The following is an 18,180-nucleotide window of genomic DNA, read 5'->3' as shown; positions in this document are numbered from 1 at the left end:
TGTTTGCTTTAGGACAGACACAGGGATGCTATAAGCAAGGCAGGATGTAAATGATTTTTTTTTTTTAAACAAGTGTTAGCTCAGATTTTGACTCGAGATGGTGCCCCATGAACCTTGGAAAAGTATTCTGAATGAATGGCAAAGGCTCAAGCCCAGAGCTTGATACAGAGTAAACCCTCAATACAGTTCACTGATTCTCTTGCTTGCAATTTTGTAGCATTCTTAACTTGGTATACAAGGAGAAAAATCAAGTACAGTGTGATAGAAAAGCTTTTCCATTATCCAGACAGCAATACCACCTCTAGTAGGATTTAAGGAAAATCCACAGTGTTCCATTATTCCTGGTAAACCAGTTCATCCCTGATCATAACATGTCCATGACATTCAAGAAGCCTTCAGAGCTCTGTGAGTTCCCCGTAAAATCCAGCACACTTTATCTGAGCTCTGTAGCCTCCTCACTGGGTGTGTCCGTTCATGTCTTCTTAGAAGCAGATGACAAGACAGTTATAAGTGTAAAAGATTTATTTTGGGAAAAGTCCAGGAAAGATAATAGGAAAGGAGGCAGATATAGGCAAGGGAAGCCTCAGACCTAGACAGGTTTGAACACTGTGAGAAAAGAAGGGGGAAGGGAGCCTCAGATGGTAGGGTGGCCCTAAGACCATCTTGACCATTGGCCGGACCTAAGATGGCCTTGATGAGGCCAACGTGGAGGCTCATAGGAGGAAGAGTCCTGCATTTGGCAGGAATGGTCTTTGTCCAGTATTTTCCCTTGCTCAGTCTGGCTAGGAGTAGCCCACCAAGGGCATGGCCTTGGTTGTGAACACTGCAAGGGATAAATAATGTGGGGCAGCTGGTGGCTATGAGCTAAAATAAGGTTCTCTTGAGCAGGGAGATCTGATCAGTGCAGCCCAGGCTGGCATCCTATGACACCATCCTTCACTTCACCAACAGTGAGATGGATCCTAAATAGTATCCTGGAAAGAACCAACATTCTATCAGACCTAATCCTATTATGCCTTATATTCCTGTTTGCCTCATACAAAATCAAAAGCTCAAGACTCTCGTGGCATCTATTATTATTATTTTTCTTATGACCACAACTGCAGCACATGGAAATTCCCAGGCTAGGGGTCCAACTGGAGCCACAGCTACAGGCCTATACCACAGCCACAGCCATAGCAACACCAGATCCCAGCTACATCTATGACCTACACTGTATCTTGTGGCAACGCTCAATCCTTAACCCACTGAGTGAGGCCAGGGATCAAACTCACATCCTCACGGACACTATGTTGGGTTCTTTACCCACTGAGCCACAATGGGGATGCCTATTATTATTTTTTTAAATTGATGTATAGTGCAGTTGATGTACCACATTATATAAGTTTCAGGTACACAATATACTGATTCACAATTTTTAAATGTTATATTCCATTTATAATTTTTATAAAATATTGGCTATATCCCTGTGTTGTACATTATATCCTTGTGGCTTATTTCGTATCTAGTAGTTTGTACCTCTCACTTACCTACCCTTATATTGCCCCCACCCCCATCCCTCTTTCCACTAGGAACCACTCATTTGTTCTCTATGTCCGTGAGTCTGTTTCTTTTTTTGCTATATTCACTAGTTTGCTGTATTTTTTAGATTCCACATATTTGTGATATTATACAGTATTTGTCTTTCTCTGTCTTAGTTCCCTAAGTATAATACCCTCCAAGTCTGTCCATGTTGTTGCAAATGGCAAAATGTCATTCTTTTTCATGGATGAGCAGTCTTCCTTTATATATATATGTATATCCCATCTCCTATTGTCCAAATGTAACACCCATTCAGTGTTCTAAATCTCCTAATGAGACTCAATCTCACACCATTCCCTGTCCGTTAAACCTTTCCACCTGCTCTTTTGACCTCTCAGAGTGTCCTTTGCCCATGTCCTCTGCTCTCCTAAGAATGTTCTCTTGGAGTTCCCGTCGTGGCGCAGTGGTTAACTAGGAACCATGAGGTTGCGAGTTTGGTCCCTGCCCTTGCTCAGTGGGTTAACGATCCAGTGCTGCCGTGAGCTGTGGTGTAGGTTGCAGACGCGGCTCAGATCCTGTGTAGCTGAGGCCAGCCTCTGTACTCAGCACTGGGTCCTTCCCCCATCTACTCATGGAAGTGGCTCTTACAATGATCTCTTCTTTTCTGCATTCAAAATGTGCCTCCGATTGGATTATTTCTATCAGCTGGTATATGTCCCATCTTAATAAAATAAGAAACAATGTTAAAATAAATATTTTTTTCATTCTAAAATAAAGCTGCCGACTTAATTTAATATTCCTCCTACCTATAACTCTATTTTTCTGTTCCCCTTTAAAGCAAAATGTCACGTTTATGTCTTTATGTCCATGCTTCTCTGGGTCTTGGTAGCCCTTTCAATAAAGCTTTCATCACCTCTACTTTACTAATTACTAATACTGATTTTTCCAAGACTACCAAGGATCTCCATGTTGCCAGACTCCGTGATGGCTTCTCTCTCTTCATTGGAATTGGTAGTTCTTGCTGAGCTTCTTAGAAAAATTTGATGTAGTTTATTATGCACTTATCTTTGCAATATTTCCTTTACTTGGGTTCAGAATCACCATACTTACTGGCTTTCCCTGCTCAGTCACTTTTGTTGCCTCTTCCTTCATTCCCCCTCCCACTTTATTGAGTTATAATTGACAACATTGTGTAAGTTTCAGGTATACAATGTAATGATCTGATATATGCATATATTGAAAAGTGATTACCACAGTAAGGTCAATGAACACATCCATCACCTCACATAGTTATCATTTGTGTGTGTGTTGGGGGGGGGGTTAGTATATTTAAGATCTATTCTCCTAGCAAAGGTCAAGCATAAAGTACAGTATTATTAACTATTGTCATGTTACTGTATATTCTCAGAACTTATTCATCTTACGAGTGACAGTTTGTATCTTGTGACCAATTTCTCCCCATTTTTTTCTGCCCTTGAGATCCTGGAAATCACCCATTTATCTGTTTCTATGAATTCAATATTTTGGAGATTCCACATATAGGTAAGATCATACAGTATTTGTCTTTCTCTCTCTGGCTTATTTCACTTAGCATAATGCCTTCAGGATTCATCCATGTTGTTGCAAATGGCAAGATTTTCTTCTTGTTTATGGCTGAATAATATTCTATTGTATATACAGTCAACCCTCTATATTTGTGGGTTCCACATCTAAAGATTCAACCAATCATAGATCTAAATATTTGAAAAAAAAAATCCAGCAAGTTCCAAGAAGCAAACCTTGCATTTGCTAGCAACTATTTATAGAGCATTAACATTGTATTTTAAAACTATTTATAGAGCATTGATGTTGTATTAAGTATTACAAGTAACCTAGAGATGCTTTAAAGTATACAGGAGAATTGGAGTAGGTTATATGCAAATACCATGCCATTTTATCTAAGGGGCTTAAGCATTCTCAGATTTTGGTTTTTATGGGAATCTGGAGCCAATCCTCAACAGATACTGAGCGACAGCTATATATCGTCTTCATTTTTTTGAACTTTGAATTTTAGAAAGCCTTGGGTTCAGTTCTTGACCCTCATATTTCTCTGATTAAACTAACTCCAGCCCATCTCAATTAGATTCTCCACTGATGACTACACTCTTATGGACAACTGCCTAATGACAGCTCCCCCAAATGCATCTGAAACTCACCATAGCCAAATGGCATCTTTGATTTTCTTCTGCCTTAACATGTGTGCATATGTATATACACACCTCCTGTGTTCCTCCTTCCTTTAGGAAATGGCACTGTATTCTGTCAGCTGCCTAACCAAGGGGCATGTTTCATTCCTCTCTGCCCTTCACAAGCCATATCCTGCTTCATCAGTAAATCCTGTTATATCTAGCTTCAAATCATATCCTGAATCTGACCTCTTCTAGCTATCACCACTGCCACCATCATGTCTCTCCTAGACTATTGCAATAATTTCCTTAATGGTCTTCCTTTCTCACTTTTTCCTCACTACTGCTTATTCTGCACATCATAGACAGATTTTTGTAGAGATAAGATCACTTTGTGCCCCTATGGAGGTTGCCATAATCACTCCAGGTAGGTTTTTCAATTTACTTGAAAGAGAAAAATATTACATTTAATGAAAACTTACATTGAACTTTCTGTCATTTCTCTCTTTTCATGTGTCTGCACCTCTGTGCACATGTCTGTCTTTGAAGTTGACACAGATCTTCCCACTGCCACACCCACCCAGCCTTCGTTTCACCTTTCAGATGTCTGGCAAGAAATACCTGCTTCTTCAAATCTAATATGATTCTCCCCAGCAGAGTTAGTTGGATCATTTGTATCTCACGGAATGTGGTTTTCACCTCTTCATGGCATCGGCCTCTCTATTTGTGAATTCTTTTTATCTATCAGTTTTCTTCCATTGGACTATTAGCTCCTTATATCCTCATGGTTTACCATGGTGCCTGGCACATAGTAGAATACAATATGTGTGAAGGATAGTTGAATAAACAAATTGGTGTACAAATTTTCTGCTTCTATTATAGGAAGAATATAATCAGTCAGCACAATGTTGAATATTTTCCTGAAAATAAGAACAAAAACACTCCATTTAGGACCAGTCCCTGACAGTGCCAAAAATTTTTGTCTTTTCATTAAGGGAATCAGTAAGAATGTGTGAGGAAAAATTACCCATTGATGAATAATCAAAGGGAATGTAACCAGGTCTACCTAATGAGAAAATCCTAAGGTTGGTCATATGTACCTTGGTTATAAAGAAATAACTATAACTTTTCCAGCCTTTGAAAATAAAGAATATGCATCTGTTTGCTGACTTTTAAGAGACACTTTCTTCCATTCTGTGGTTCCATTAATAACTTCAGTCTTGGTTCAGGGTGAAAGTAAACCAAAAACCAAAAACCATATGCTTGAAACGACCTTTCATTTAAAACTTTTTGCTCAACTATAGACTCATTTTCAATTCATTTTTAAAAAACAATGTCTGCTATGTGTAGTAAATAGTATTTTAATCTTTTCTGCAGAAGTGTGAGTGGTGTGCACACTAAGGGGTAATTCTGTAGGAATAGACTTTTAAATTCAATTCAGCACTTTTATCGAGAATGGAGAAGCTTAAAAATTAAGCCAGCAGGCATCCAAAGCCTGAGAGAACACTACTGGATGCATTCTTAATTAGAGCCAATAAAGTGTGTTTTTAGGCAAAGCTTTCCCACAGAAAGCTCAATGGCAAAACTCAGAAGAAGCAAACAAATTAAATTCTCTATATTAACTGCTTGGCACACTGCTTCTCAAGGAGTTATTTAGCCCGACATGATAGTTGACAAAATTTCACTCTCAAAACTCCAAATAACCCTAAGATAAAGTACCAACTACTTGCATATTTTCCCCGAATACAAAACAATCCATGATAATTTCAAGTCTTCCTGGGATACTAGAAGTAAAAAGAATGCTGGAATATAATGTGTTAATTGATGGATGAAGTGTTAAAAATCTTGAATTTTGTTTCTATCACTAGTTTTTTTTTTCTTTTCTCAAAAAAAAAAAAAATCTCAGTAGGCATATTTAGGTTGTGACTTAGAGTAATTGTAGACACACTGTATGACACCTTTGCAATCACACAGGTACTGTTCACAGGAGGTGGAATTTCTGAGAGAGGCTGAGTACTGTATTTCAAGTATGGTGTAATAAGTAACATTTTCATCTTTTTTGAGATGTGTTAGTGGTATACACTCAGAAAACTGGTTACCAAAGGATTAAATCAATCTGAGCATTTCTTTTCCTCAGCTGTGCCATGGAGATACTTTCAACTCATAAAACATAAATATACCCAATGATTTAAATGTATAATCTTATAGGCCATTGGGTGATAGTTCAGAATATTTTAGAAAGTGTAAAAGGTATTAAGAAATAGATTGAGGAGTTCCCGTTGTGGCCCAGCGGAAATGAATCTGACTAGTGACCATGAGGTTGTGGGTTTGATCCCTGGCCTCACTCACAGGGTTAAGGATCCAATGCTTCTGAGCGCTGTGGTGTAGGACAGACACGGTTAGGATCTGGTGTTGCTGTGGCTGTGGTGTAGGCCAGCGGCTACAGCTCCGATTCAGCCCCTAGCCTGGGAACCTCCACATGCCATGGGTGCAGCCCTAAAAAGCAATAAATAAATAAATAAATAGATAGAAATAGATTGAACTGATATTCACTAGACTGTGAGTTTCTGAGGAGATGTGCTTTATCTTATCCACCCATTGATTCACTCATTTACTCATCCAACAAGTGCTTTTAAAAAAATCTTATTTCTGAATTCTTAATACCTTGGGAAGAGTCTGGCATGTAATAGGTGCTTTCCTATCTTGTTGAACATATAAATGAGTGAATGACTACTAGTCACTCATTAATCCTTATTTTCCTCTAAAAAGGCTTTCTCAACTTCCTTTAGGGGGATGTATATGGAGAAAATTATTTAGATGTGCCTCTGCACCTAACAGAGTACTTTATACTTGAGTAACACCAAATAAATATTTATTTGGGGAAAAACTCAAAACTGTAAGGGATGGGGACTATTCAGAGACAAGAAACCTCAAGTTCAACAGCATGGAGGGTCTTCAAATGTCTAAAATCTTACCATATGAGGGAGGAAGTTTAGACTTATTTTATATCATTGGAAGGTTTTTAAAGAGGACTGATGAGTGAAAGCTCCAGGGAGATTTCAGCTTATGATCTAAGGATGGCCTAAACTGCTTTGGGATGCATCAATTTCTATTATTCATTAGAAGTACCTAACAGGAGTTCCTGTTGTGGCTTAGTGGTTAATGATTCTGACTAGCATCCATGAGGACAAAGGTTCAATTCCTGGCCTTACCCAATGGGTTAAGGATCCGGCATTGCCGTGAGCTTTGGTGTAGGTCACAGAGTGGCTTGGATCTGGTGTTGCTGTGGCTGTGATGTAGCCTGGCAGCTACAGCTCTGATTCGACTCCTTGCCTGGGAACCTCCATATGCCATGGGTGCATCCTTAAAAAGCAAAAAAAAAAAAAAATACCACCTAACAACAGCAGAATAACCTGTGGAACAAGCCAAGGAGACCATTTTCGCTCCCAATGGGTATTTGAAGTGGAAGACCTGTAAGGTCTCTCTTTTTTTTTCTTTTTAGGGCCACACCCAAGGCATATGTAAGTTCCCAGGGTAGGGGTTGAATTGGTCTACGCCACAGCAACGTGGGATCCAAACCACTTTTGTGACCTACACCACAGCTCATGGCAATGGTGGATCCCCAACCCACTGAGTGAGGCTAGGGATGGAACCCTCATCCTCAGGTATACTAGGTGGGTTCATTACTGCTGAGCCATGACAGGAACTCCCATAAAGTCCCTTCTCATACTAGAATTCTTTAGTTGAATGAATGAAGAGCAATGTGATCCCTCAACCAAGACTCCACTTGAGTGATAAAAAGCACTGGATGCTTTAAAACTGTATCTTCTCATGGCCTTTCTGGAAAAAAAGTTCTGTCTTCCTTAAGACTTAGGGAAATGCAAAAGTAGAGAGAAATATTACTTGAAAAAAACCCAATAAATTTTCTTCATTTCTTCCAGTAGTTTAAGGAAACACTTAAGTGTGTCATGCTTTTGGCCAGCAACTTATAAAGTTTTAGCTGCTACTACTCCAAAATTTTTGTGTGTGTGTGTGGTGGGGTGGGAAGTGGCGGGGAGGTGAGGGGTAAGGATGGTTTTAGGAATTCCCTGAGAGTTTTCCTTTTGTTTCTTAATGGAAGATTGGTAAAAATCAGATTATGTTGGTGTTTCTGGTTCTATAAATATGTGGTCATATAAGGCTAAGAGCTGGTGCTTTGTTTCCTTGATGAAAGTATTTTCCAGATATTTCTCTTTAAGCACATGCATATTAAATGGGCAATAAAGAAAAATAATTAGCTTCTATGTGAATAGAGAACTCAAAGCCTTTTCAGCATATCAATCTAATTATGTTTTGAAGAATTTTGCATGAGTTTGGGGTTAATTATTAACCAGCAGTGTAGGTCAACTCAATGTTTAAACTATTATTCATGTACAAATGATTATAAGCAAAAAATGTTTTCCTCTGAAATGCAATGCTAAGGAGGAAGTAGCATTATTATTTATAAAGTTCTATTTAAGCTCAATTTCTACATTAAATTGCCACTGAAGAATTTAAATCGACTGCATTTGTGTTTATTGCACAGCATAAAGCATGTAAACAGAATCATACCATGTACTTCAAAGTAAGTACCTACTAATGTAATAAGTACCTGAAGAAATACCTAATTATTTTTTATGGGACTTGTAATAGTACCTGTGGTATTCCATTATTTTATTTCTTAAATAATCAATTATTCTTTTTCTCTTAAAGTGAAAAAAAAGGGACATTGATGTAATTTCAGTGGAGACTGTTCAAAATTCTAACTAAATAATGGATATAATGAAATCAATGAATAAAATATCATAAAATTAGAGAGAGCTTAGGGAAGCCAAGAGAAAGCAAATATAAAAGACTCTCCTGGAATTCATCCAAAAGTTAGAAAATTAAGAAAATTTACACTTCTTAATGCAATAGGAAGGAAAAAGAGCTGTAGGAGATCCTGTGGTTGGTCCAGAGCCACTGTTACCTTGAAGATAGTTTCAATAAACATACTGAACACACTTGATACAATTTAAATAATGAAAACTATATGTAAACACCATCTTTCAGATAGGTAGAAATGTAAATCTTTCACATTTCATTTTTCACTAGATTATACACTCTTTATTAATTTTTTTTTTTTTTTGTCTTTTTAGGGCTGCACCTGTGGCATATGGAAGTTCCCAGGCTAAGGGTTGAATTGGAGCTGTAGCTGCTGGCCTACACCACAGCCACAGCAATGCAGGATCTGAGCTGCATCTGCGACCTATGCCACAGCTCATGGCAATGCCAGATCCTTAACCCACTGAGCAAGGCCAGGGATCGCGTCCTCATGGTTACTAGTTGGGTTCGTTTTTGCTGAGCCACGAACACGTATTAATTGTTTTAATTTTTTAAAAAGAGTCCTATACTTTTGTCTTTGTAACAACAAATTAAAGATATGGTGAAGAAGACCCACAAGTAATTTCTGCTTCTAGTTGTGGTGGAGTAACTCATTGAATACCATTGCTGTCACTGAGAACAATGAATAATGCTGAATTAAAAAAAAATTGTTGAAAGACTAAGAGAGCCATTAAAGGAAGCAGCTCAATATGTAAAGAAAGAGCGATTGCTGAGATGTGAGCTGAACTTCAGCGACATTAATCCTGGGGGTGTTTCTGACTGGGTATAGGGCAAGAGGCTGTAAGAATCTATGGTTTGCTGAGGCAAAGGGACTGTGTTCAGGTCAGAGTAACCAACAGAAGTTTGGGAGGTCCTTTGAGGCTGGGGAGACGTAATTGGAGGCTTTGAGGGCCAAGAGCCCAGGGAGAAGGTTGGTATGGAGAAGAGAACGTGATTTTTTTTTTTTCAAGGTATCTATTGAATTCTGAAGCTGCAAGGAATAGGAAGCCATAAAACTAAGCAGAAGTTCTTTGCAAAACAAAGCAGGGTATTTCATCAGCTTCAAGGTACTGATGGAGATAGATTCAGGACCCACCAGGTACACTAATCTCAAGTATGAAACCCTGGAGGCTTATGCCTAGGAGCAGAGGTGAACTAGAGGTAAATGGAAACTTAGGAGAGTGTTGCCCAGTTCTGATTCAGTTCAGTCTCAGAGGAAAGGGTAAAACTTTTCTGAAGGAAAATAATACATTGAGACTACATTTTTTTTTTGAACAGGTAATACCTGACACTCAATAAAATATTATGAGGCATGCCAATATACAAGGTTGTCACTTAAAACATGAAATAAGAAAAAGAGTTTAACAAATGATTCAGATCTTGGAATTAGCAGAATAAAGGCTTTAAAATCACTATAACTAGTATGCCCCACAAATAGAAGGAAGCATAAGCAAAATCCATGGACACCATGGGGGATCTAGTCAGAAGATGGGAATATGCAAAAAAGAATTAAATAGAAATTTTAAAATTGAAAAATGTAATAATTTTAAAAGTTGGTAATAGATTTTTAAACAAAAGGCTGAACACAAGAGAAGATAGGAATAGTGGAGGTAGAGTGATAGAAACCAAACTAAAGCTCTCAAAGAAAAAAAGATGGAAAATACAGGGGAAAAGCAAAAGAGATATGTTCTTGGGAAAAAAAATTACATACGTAAAATAGAAATTCCAGAAGGAGAAGGTAGAAATGAGGCAGAAGAATGTTTGGCGTGTTAAAGAAGGATATAGGACAGAAGGAAAATTACAGTCCAATCTCTTGCTCAAAAATTTAAGCCAAAGAGTTATGATTTGTACTCTTCTCTGTATACAGCCCAACCTTAAATAAAAAATTTTGAAAGGCCAAATATAATACAGTAAAGTTTGATATTTTATTCTATTGGTATATGTACTATGATACTGGAATTCTTGCTATTCTAGCACTTAACAGAATAACTAAAACAGAATGGCAAGGGTTTTCAGTTTTTTATTTTTTGCCTTAAAAATTGTTAAAGATTTTATAATAGGAAAATATGTAGTAGAAAATGGAAAACTCTAAGATCCCCTTATATGTGTCTGTGCATTCATATTTTTTAAACACGAAACAGAATCAAATACACATAATAGTATATAGTTTATGTATTTTGAGTTAAAAATGTATTATGGATATCTAGTCATGCAATTCATTAATGGATATGTAATATTCCATAATCTATTTTTTTAATGGATTTAGGTTGAAAATATTCCCCTCCCATGTTTTTTTTCTTATGAAAAGAAATTGATATCCCCTCAAGGGAGGTGATCAATATTTCCACCTTCTTGGGTTTTTGGACTTCCTCCTAAATGTAATTTGGGGGTAGTTTTTCCTTGGTAGCACACTTAGTTTTTCATCCATTCAGGTATATTTATGGTTTCCTTCTATATACCAGTCCCTGGGTTAGAGAGTGAAAATAAGAGTAAACAAAACAGACATGTTTGCTGCCCTCAAGAGCATTTAGTGTCAAATGGGAACACATACACTGGACATGCTCCAGCGATGTCTTACAAGGTCTAGTGGGAGGAGGGAATGATGTCAGGAAAGTGTTCCCTAAAGAAGACTCAGAGGATAAGTTTCCAAGTGAGTTGGGACAGGGGAGGGGTCTGTGTATATGAGGAGAGATGATGAGGTTCGACATAGGCTATTTCACATAATCTCAAAGCCTCAAATAGTAAGATTTCAAAAGGAAACAATTTCCTAGGAATTTAAGGTGCCAATATACGTCTGTGGTATTTCTATAGAAAGCTTATTGACTCTAGAAGCTGGTGAATGGTTTATCTGTAACATGGATGTAAATGTCATTCAGATAAACATGTTCATTTGTTTTTTTCAGAGAATTTTGGAACGTTCATTGATCAAGAGTCATCAGAATATGATGTCCTAAATCGAAAATTTATTGAAAAGTCTGATTTAAGATAGCCTGTTGTGAAAATAAAATTTCCAAATATCCCGCTGATTTAAAAATGCAAAATAGGAGTTCCCGTCATGGCTCAGTGGAAATGAATCTGACTAGCAACCATGAGGACACTGGTTTGATCCCTGGCCTTGCTTAGTGGGTTAAGGATCTGGTGTTGCCATGAGCTGTGGTGTGGGTTGCAGACATGGCTTGGATGCCACATTGCTGTGGCTGGGGCCTAGGCCAGCAGCTACAGCTCCAATTCGACCCCTAGCCTGGGAACCGCCGCATACCATGGGTGCAGGCCTAAAAAGATAGAAGAAGAAAAAGCAAAATACTGTGGTCTGTGGGGAAAAGGAAAATGAGAAACGACACTTGTGAATCGAGGGCAGTGCTTCACATCCTGGGTGTTGGGCACAGCTGGGATGGTTAGCGCACATGACCCTGAGCTGCACTTTATGAGTACTGTCACAGAGGCCACGCTGTGCCAGCTCACTCAGGTATGGTGTGGACCACAGTAGAGCTCAGTGAAACCAGGATCCACAGGACTGAGACCTAGCATCATGGCATGACAACACAACTCACAAAACTAGACAATCTCTAGCATTTTCTTGTTTTTTCCCCCAAAGGCAAAACTTGAATAGTGAAATTCTTGCATCTGAAGTGCCTTCACTTAAAGGTTAGAGACCCACTAGTATTATTTAAAAATTTTTTAAAAATTATTGTTGATTTACAATGTTGTGTTAATGTGTGCTATATAGCCCAGTGACCTAGTTAGTCATATATACAATCCTTTTCTGATATTATCACTCATCATGTTCTATCATAAGAGATTTGATATAGTTCCCTATGCTGTATAGTAGGACCTCATTGCTTTTCCATTCTAAATGTAATAAAGACAGACACCATATAATATTTCTTATATGTGGAATCTGAAAAAAAAAACACTAGTATTTTTAAGTTGAAGTTCAAACAAACATGCAGAATGGTGCCCCTGAAAGTGCTAAATTCAGTTCAGTAAGTGTTCACAGTAGTGTAAACGCTCCATTATTCCCATTTTTGCATTTCAGGGCAAGGAATGAGAAAGGGAAATATGGGGAGAAAGATGAGAAATAAGATAATACTGCTAAGTAACAAGAAAATTTGTATGTGAGAACTGTAAGGTGAATTCTTTAATCATTTATTTATCCCCAAAAGCCAACAAGATTTTAAATAAAGAATTGAATGTGTTTTCTGGCAATGTATTTAGTATGTTCTATAAATTAGATAGTGGAGATCTCTATGATAAGTTAGTCCTGCATTTATTGCCACTATATTTTTTTTAAAGCTAACTAGTTTGATTATGCTTCAATTTGTGTTATTCCTTAGGCTATTGATATGGCGAATTATATTAATTTTCAAATGTTAAACCAACCTTGCATTCCTGGGATAAATCTCACATGGTTAGGCAAACTGGAGGGGCTGGTGGAGGCAGAAGTGAAGTGGTAAGGAAATGAAGCCAGGGTGCCTAGGGAAGGAGTGTAGACAACTTGTCCTAGAGGATCCAAGAAATTAGTAATCCAGCTTTTCTCAGCAAGCCTAAGCACAAAAGACACAGCCATCCCTTGTAAAGGCCCGTCCTCCTCTTGTCATATTATTTCTTCTTTAAATGATTGACATACTTTATTAGGGAAGCCATTTAACATGGAATTTTTTGTGTTGCAGTTTTTAAGTATTAATTCAATTTCTTTAGTACATACAGGCCTATTCAGATAATTATTACTTTTTCTCAAGTGAACTGTAATAGTTTGTCTTTCAAGGAATTTGCCCATTTCATCTAAATTGTTAAATTTATGTACATAAAACTATTTGTAATATTTTATTATCCTTTTAACATCTGCAGTGGGGTTTTTTGTGATGTCTCCTCTTTTACTCCTAATACTTGTAATTTGTGTCTTTATTTCTTGGTAAAGACCTATGAGTTTTAGTAATATTTTTCAAAAGTCAGCTTTTGGTTTTATTGATTATTATAGTCTTCTCTTTCTGATTTCATTGGTTTCTACTCTATTATAATTATTTACTTTTGTGTACTTGCTCTGAATTTAGTTTGTTGCAATTTTCTAGTTTCTTAAGGAGAAAACCTAAATTATTGATTTGAGATCTTTATTATTAGAAGTATTTAATCTTTTACATTTCATTTGATGCATTGTTTCAACTGTATCCCACGCATTTTTATGTTGTATTTTACATTTGTTCCATTAAAAAGATTCTCTAATTTCCCTTATAACTTTGCTTTTGTTAGAAGTGGGTCGTTTCATTTTCACATATTTGGGGATTTTCCAGGCATCTCTCTATTATTGATTCCCTTTTTAAATCTATTATAGTCAGAGAACCTATTTGTAAGATGTCAATTCTCTTAAATATGTCGTTTAGTTTTAGGACAGAATATAATCTAATTTTGTAGAAGTTTCATGTGGATTTGAAAATAATGCATATTCTGCTGTTATTGGTAGTGTCCTATAAATGTCAATTACATCAAGTTAGTTGATAATCTTGTTCAGGTCTTCTGTATCCTTACTGATTTTCTGTCAACTTGTTCTATGGATTGCTGAGAAAGGAGTGCTGAAGTCTCCAAACAAAATTGTGGATTTTTCGGTTTCTCTTCTGTCAGTTTTTGCTTCATGTTTTTTTGAAGCTTTACTGATAGGTGCAGAAATGTTTCAGATCATTATGTACTCTTGGAGAATTGACCCTTTTAGCGTTTGTAATGTGCTTCTTTATCCCTGACAATGTTTCTTATTTGAGAGACTGTTGATTGTGTGATTTTTTTTTTTTTAAAGCAGATTATCAATCTTTTCTTTTCAAATTGCAGGTTTTCTTTCACCTTTTGTGGGCAATGTTTCCAACCTCAGTTCTTTGCTATGCTGCTTGGGTCTGTCTGGAGCATGGGCCTCTTGGATGGTCTGTGGTTTGAGTTGTGGTTGGAATCTTGGCTTCATTCTCGAGGCTTCAGCCCTACTGCTTGGGTGTCCATCAGTCATGCAGGTTCAGGGGCGAGCCTGAGATTTCCCTTAGAATAAGAGTTAATCTCCCAGTTTAGCTATCTCCTCACTGGAATTACTCCCCCACCTTCTCCAACCCGTTGCCCCATCCCGCTGGCCAGAAATAGAATGATTCTATTGAAGTTTTAGATACCCAAATTACTGCTTAACCACCATATAGTTTTCTTCTCTAAGTTCAGACTCTCCTCCACAACCCACCGTCTTTTATTTGCTTTTTAGAGTCCTTAGGTAGCTGTTCTCTGTATTTTGTTAAGTAGTTTTACTTGTAATGAGAGGTAAGATGAGATATAGCGGGGCTTTTCCTACCATGTTGGAAAAGAATCTCTGCTCCCTTTTGAAAAGTATCTAATGCAGGTGGAAAATGCTTTATTGTTATGGGATCATCCAGAAAATGGTGAAGCCTTCCTGCTTTGGGATGGATGGAGAAAAATAATGGTCACAGGAGCTGTGGAAACCCATAGGGGCAAGGGACTATAAAAGATTCAGGCAGAGTTTTGCCTGTAACTGCTTTTCTTTCTCCTCCCCCCCCCCCCGCCCTCTACGCCAAAGAAATTTAGTGATTTTTGCCTATAAAACTATTTGAAGAAACTCTGAGTCCCGTATGTTCACCGAGGATATAAATCTATTCTTCTAAAAATTCTGTGGCTCGAATTTGAAATTGTTCATTCAATTGGTATATTGCCCCTGCAGGACCACCCTTTCATTCTCAGGGTGGGAATTGATTTTTCTGCTCTTATTTTGTCATGTGAGAGTACTAAGTATATTACAACCGCAGAATTTTCACACATTATTTAAAAACCTGTGCACAATGTGAGAAGGTCTTGCATAGGCTTGTCTGTACCAATGTGTAAAAACCTCCAGCTGCCTCTGAAATTGTGAAGACAAGCACGGTTCCTCATTAAGGGCACAGATTAATGTCTGAGGAAATTGGATGCTTTCTACAGACATTTCCCAAAATTTGAAGTTTTCTGTCTTTAAAGTGACATTACCCTAACCTCTAAGTTTATGCATGCAAAACTTATTGGATCTTTCCTACCCAAAATTATAACAGTAGCTTACAAAAAATACATCTAGGCACTTAAAATTAGTCAGGAACTAGTTGGAATATTTGATTTGTTTAAGTTCATGCTTTTTGAAGAAGCAAATCTAAGTAGTTATACTCAAAATGTTTATTTGCATAAATCCACATAGATCAAAATTAGGACGGCAATTTAAAGGCTGGTTTTAGGAATTGCCATCATGGCTCAGTGGGTAACGAACCTGACTAATATCCATGAGGATGTGGGTTTGATCCCCGGCCTCGGTCAGTGGGTTAAGGATCTGGCATTGCTGTGGCTGTGCTGTAGGTCACAGACATGGCTTGGATCCTGCCTTGCTATGGTTGTGGTGGAGGCTGGCAGCTACAGCTCCAATTTGACCCCTAGCCTGTGAACCTCAAGTATGCCATGGGTGCGGCCCTAAAAAGACAAAAGAAAAGGGCTGGTTTTGGAATTGAAGCATTAACTGATTGAGACTTTCAGATTTATGTTTGTCATGGTCGAGTCTATGTTCTATTTTGCTGCCCCCCGCACTTCCTTTAATTCATCTTTCAAAAGATAGGCTAATCATTTTTTTTCCTGTCAGTGAAATATATTGAAATGTTCTAAAAGGAAAATTAAAAAAGTAAAGTATGATGGTATTTCCATAGCATAGTTCATGAATCAGGCTCGTGCAAATATGGTACAGACTGGACCGCACAGAAAGAAAAAGTAGAAAGGGGGCATGGATCTCTTTTCTCCTCAAAATGGTTGATTTAGGCACAGCTGGCCACATTCTGGGACTAAGATCTAGGAGGGAACCTTCCCCCCTGTTCTGTACAATTTTATGTCTTTTTTAAAAAAATAATTAATTACATTTAATTTATTTGAAAAATTTATTTATTTATTTATTTTTTGCTTTTTAGGGCTGCACCTGTGGCACCTGGAGGTTCCCAGGCTAGGGGTCCAATCAGAGCTATAGCTGCCAGCCTATACCACAGCCATAGCAATGCCAAATCTGAACTGCATCTGCAGTCTACACCACAGCTCATAGCAATGCCAGAAGCTTAATCCACTGAGCGAGCCCAGGGATTGAACCCACATTGGATACTAGTTGGGTCTGTTTCCGATGAGCCACCACGGGAAATCCTTTAAGGGGCTTTAGATGTTCCTGCTCATCCTTCCATATCTTTTTTTTTTTTCCATTTATTACTTATTTATTCTACACCAGTGGACTTAGAAGTTTCTCATTTCTTTTTTTTTTAGGGACACAGCGTTTAATAATTTTATTTATTTATTTATTTTTTTATTTTCCCACTGTACAGCAAGGGGGTCAGGTTATCCTTAGATGTATACATTGCAATTACAGTTTTTCCCCCACCCTTTCTTCTGTTGCAACATGAGTATCTAGACATAGTTCTCAATGCTATTCAGCAGGATCTCCTCGTAAATCTATTCTAGGTTGTGTCTGATAAGCCCAAGCTCCTGATCCCTCCCACTCCCTCCCCCTCCCATCAGGCAACCACAAGTCTCTTCTCCAAGTCCATGCTTTTCTTTTCTGAGGAGATGTTCATTTGTGCTGGATATTAGATTCCAGTTATAAGTGATATCATATGGTATTTGCCTTTGTCTTTCTGGTTCATTTCACTCAGTATGAGATTCTCTAGTTCCATCCATGTTGCTGCAAATGGCATTATGTCATCCTTTTTTATGGCTGAGTAGTATTCCATTGTGTATATATACCACCTCTTCTGAATCCAATCCTCTGTCGATGGACATTTGGATTGTTTCCATGTCCTGGCTATTGTGAATAGTGCTGCAATGAACATGCGGGTGCATGTGTCTCTTTTAAGTAGAGCTTTGTCCGGATATATGCTGAAGAGTGGGATTGCGGGGTCATGTGGAAGTTGTATGTATAGATTTCCAAGTTACATGCACACTGTTCTCCATAGTGGCCGTACTAGTTCACATTGCCACCAAGAGTTCAGAACGGTTCCCTTTTCTCCACACCCCCTCTAGCACTTGTTATATGTGGACTTATTAATGATGGCCATTCTGACTAGTGTGAGGTGGTATCTCATGGTAGTTTGGATTTGCATTTCTCTTATAATCAGCGATGTTGAGCATTTATTCATGTGTTTGTTGGCCGTCTGTATATCTTCCTTGGAGAAATGTCTATTCAGGTCTTTTGCCCATTTTTCCATTGGTTGATTGGCTTTTTTGCTGTTGAGTTGTATAAGTTGCTTATATATTCTAGAGATTAAGCCCTTGTCGGTTGCATCATTTGAAACTATTTTCTCCCATTCTGAAAGTTGTCTTTTTGTTTTCTTTTGGGTTTCCTTTGCTGTGCAAAAGCTTTTCAGTTTGATGAGGTCCCATGGGTTTATTTTTGCTCTAATTTCTATTGCTTTGGGAGACTGACCTGAGAAAATATTCATGATGTTGATGTCAGAGAGTGTTTTGCCTATGTTCTCTTCTAGGAGTTTGATGGTGTCCTGTTGTATATTTAAGTCTTTCAGCCATTTGGAGTTTATTTTTGTGCATGGTGTGAGGGTGTGTTCTAGTTTCATTGCTTTGCATGTTGCTGTCC

The 18,180-nt window shown here is 37.9% G+C and overlaps 1 long non-coding RNA gene across 1 annotated transcript in view; it reads left to right on the top strand.

Annotated features, from left to right (window-relative positions):
- The window catches only part of LOC110255612 (uncharacterized), a 215,027-nt gene that overhangs the window by 181,473 nt on the left and 15,374 nt on the right, over positions 1 to 18,180 (top strand). The window contains exon 8 of the long non-coding RNA XR_002336156.2: positions 3,001 to 3,063. This is a non-coding gene — a long non-coding RNA (uncharacterized LOC110255612). The remainder of the gene's footprint in view (positions 1 to 3,000; positions 3,064 to 18,180) is intronic.

The sequence above is a fragment of the Sus scrofa genome, chromosome 10, assembly GCF_054392235.1.
Source record: "Sus scrofa isolate SSC_HxYL_T2T_F1_AM1 chromosome 10, Sscrofa_HxYL_maternal_Yorkshire_Landrace_v2.0, whole genome shotgun sequence".
In the NCBI taxonomy this organism is placed as follows: domain Eukaryota; kingdom Metazoa; phylum Chordata; class Mammalia; order Artiodactyla; family Suidae; genus Sus; species Sus scrofa.
The sequence above is the reverse complement of the archived record's forward strand: the minus strand, read 5'-3'. Positions and strand labels throughout refer to the sequence as shown.